General features: G+C 37.1%; 1 protein-coding gene across 1 annotated transcript in view; it reads right to left on the reverse strand.

Moving 5' to 3' along the window:
• LOC106868473 (NALCN channel auxiliary factor 2-like) overlaps positions 1-3,510 on the reverse strand; it is a 267,882-nt gene that overhangs the window by 221,928 nt on the left and 42,444 nt on the right. The window lies entirely within an intron of this gene.

Below are 3,510 nucleotides of genomic sequence, written 5' to 3' on the forward strand. Positions count from 1 at the left end.
TATATATATATGAGTTTGTGTATATCATCATCACCATCATCATCATTTAGCATTTGTTTTCCATGCTGGCATGGATTAGCTGGTTTGATTGGAACTGGTAAGCTGAAGAGCTCCACCAGGCTCCTGTCTGTTTTGGCTTGGTTTCTATGACTGGATGCACTTACTAATGCCAACCACTCCAGAGTGTACCAGGTGCCTTTAAAGTGTCACTAGCACAAGTGCCATTTATATGTTATCGCATGAGTGTCTTTTACGTGTCACCAGCACTGTCCACAACTATGATTTCACTAAGCTCAATGTTTCTTCTCAAGCACAGCAAATTGTCAACAGTCTTGGTCACCTGTCATTGCCACCTAGAGACTCAACATCAGAAGATCATATTTCACCACCTCATCCCACGTGTGTCTGGGCCTACCTCTTCCACAGGTTCCCCCCACAAATAGAGATTGGCACTTTATATTCATGATCAATAAGTGTCCGGACAGACCATTCATATATATGGCGGTCATATATATAGAGTGTGTATACATATACATATATATATATATATATATATATATATATATATATATATATATATATATATGCATACGCATATTAGGAGCAGGCATGGGAGTGAGGTATGAAGTTTGCTTCCCAATCACATGGCTCAGTCCCACTGTGTGGCACCTTGGGTAAATGTCTTCTACTATAGCTTTATGCTAATCAAAGCCTTGTGAATGGATTTGGTTGACAGAAACTGAAAGAAGCCTACTCCAGCATGATCACAGCCAAATGGCTGGAACAAATATAAAAGAAAGAAGAATTATACATATTTATGGGCGCAGGAGTGGCTGTGTGGTAAGTAGCTTGCTTACCAACCACATGGTTCCGGGTTCAGTCCCACTGCGTGGCACCTTGGACAAGTGTCTTCTACTATAGCCTCGGACCGACCAAAGCCTTGTGAGTGGATTTGGTAGACGGAAACTGAAAGAAGCCCATCATATATATATATATATATATATATATATATATATATATATATGTATGTGTATGTGTGTTTGTGTGTCTGTGTTTGTCCCCCTACTATTGCTTGACAACCGATGCTGGTGTGTTTACGTCCCCGTAACTTAGTGGTTTGGCAAAAAGAGACCGATAGAACAAGTACTAGGGCTGTTTTGTTAATCTAAATCCTTCAAAGTAGTGCTCCACTATGGCCACAGTCCAATGACTAGAACAACAAATAACAATGAACCTAATAAGTCACATTTTGTTAATTCAGCTAATTGAGGCATTTATTCACTGAAAGAATGTATCTACAACTAATTAGGAAATTAGTTGGAGTTATGACCTATGTCTACATGAAATAATTCAACAGAAAGAAGGAATTTCAATTATACTCATATGGAAAACTATATAAACAATATCTCCACTGGATACATGTGCTGAAATAGTGTTCTAAAAGACCAACCAAATGATCACTGCCTATATATATCAGTTTCAAATTTTGCCACAAGGCCAGAAATCTTTTGTTGGGGTGGAGTAAGTCAATAACATTGGCCCTAGTGCTTAACTGGTACTTATTTTATCGACTATAAAAGGATGAAAAGTGAAATCAACCATGGCAAAATTTAAGATCAGAATGCAAAAGCAGACAAAATGTCAAACATTTTGCTTGCAATCATATAAAATATCGCATGCATACACACACACATAAACACACACTAACACATGTATGCATGCATACATGTATACATACATAAACAAACATAAATACTTATGCAGACCCATCCATCACAACAGAATGGATATCCTAAAACCAAAGTGATGGTGCCGAGCAAAAAGCACCCAATACACTCTGTAAAGTGGTTGGTGTTAAGAAGGACACACAGTTGTAGAAACCAAGCTAAAACAGACTATGGAACCAGGTACAGCCCTAGCTTTGTCAGTTCCTGACAAGCTGTTCAACTCATACCAGCATAGAAAATGGGTGTTAAATGTTGTTGTTGACGATAATTACATTGACACCAATGACACTGACGTCGATGACAATGATAAAGACAATGATGGCGACAATGATCCAGGAAAATTTTACCTGATTTTATTAAAAATTAGTAACCAATAACTTCTAATGTATTAACCATTCATTCTAATATAACCCATATTATACATATGTATATATATATATTTACAACTTATAGGGACTGATTAATTTTATATTTAATTTTTCTATGAGAGAGAGATATCAGATGTTAGGATTTTGACTGGAAGTTACAATGAACATGAAGATTTCTACTAACCAAACAGAAACTTACTTTTTGAAAGGCAGTAAAATTAACTGAATCAGTGCCAATAGGATCTGAACTCAGTGCCAATAGGATCTGAACTCAGAGCCAAAAGAAACAAAATCAAATAATAAATGCACTTATCTTGGTGCAATACCAATTTAGCTATTTTCACTGCACCATGAGAAAGAAACCATTAGAGCTTCAAACTTTTAACATAAAAACCACAGATGGATGAGATTTTGAACAGAGTGGTTGAACATGTTTACAGATGTCAAGTGTGTGGTCTCTCAGCAACTGTTTAATAGGCTATTCTCGGTGGTTGTTGAGATTAGCAGGTTGTAACTAAAGTTATTGATATAGATTTTTTTAGGAAAGATTTTGTTGAGAAATATTAAACATATTGCCAGCAGAATTGTGCCAAGTGTAACAATCAGCCATTTTTACAAATAATATATCAGATCCATCATGGACAATGCCTGGCTTTTTAACTAGGGCCTTCATTCAAGAAGTAGGCTCAATATATTATAACAATCTACATGCACACATTCATACACAAACATACACACTCATAAACAATAAAAGAGCTTATATGCAACGACACAACCTGCCGAAAACAATAAATCTCTCTCAATTCAATCCTACTAGCTTTAAAAAAAGGGCAAAATAAATAAACAAAAAAATGATAATCATAATCATCATTATCATATGCTGAGGGTTTTTTGTATTGCAAGTTACTCAGTGACCATGTTGGAGCTGGTGTCATGTTAAATCACATGTGCCAGTACCATTGCCACATAAAGTGCACTCAGTGCTCTCTGCAAAGTGGTTGACATTAAGAAGGGCACCCAACTGCAGAAATAAAGCCCAAACATACAACTGGAACCTGGTGCAGATCTCTGGAATACCAGCTCTAACCAGACTGTCCAACCTATGCCAGTAAGGAAAGTGAACGTTAAATGTCGATGATGGGAATTTTCCATGTTTGCATGCATCAGACAGAATTTGTTAAAGCAGATCTTTTGTGGTCATATGATCTTCCAGTCACCAACCCCCACTTGTGTCCAACAAGTTAATATTTCCCAGGGACAAACAGGTTTTTCACAGAAGACTGAAAACAATGTGCCACCAGGTGTCAAACCCACAACCCATGAACTGAATAATTTAATCACAGGCACCTTTACAAACCATATGGCTCCAGGTTCATTCCCACTGCGTGGCACCTTGAGCAAGTGTCTTCTACTAT

This window comes from Octopus bimaculoides, chromosome 3 (genome assembly GCF_001194135.2).
Source record: "Octopus bimaculoides isolate UCB-OBI-ISO-001 chromosome 3, ASM119413v2, whole genome shotgun sequence".
NCBI classification, from domain to species: domain Eukaryota; kingdom Metazoa; phylum Mollusca; class Cephalopoda; order Octopoda; family Octopodidae; genus Octopus; species Octopus bimaculoides.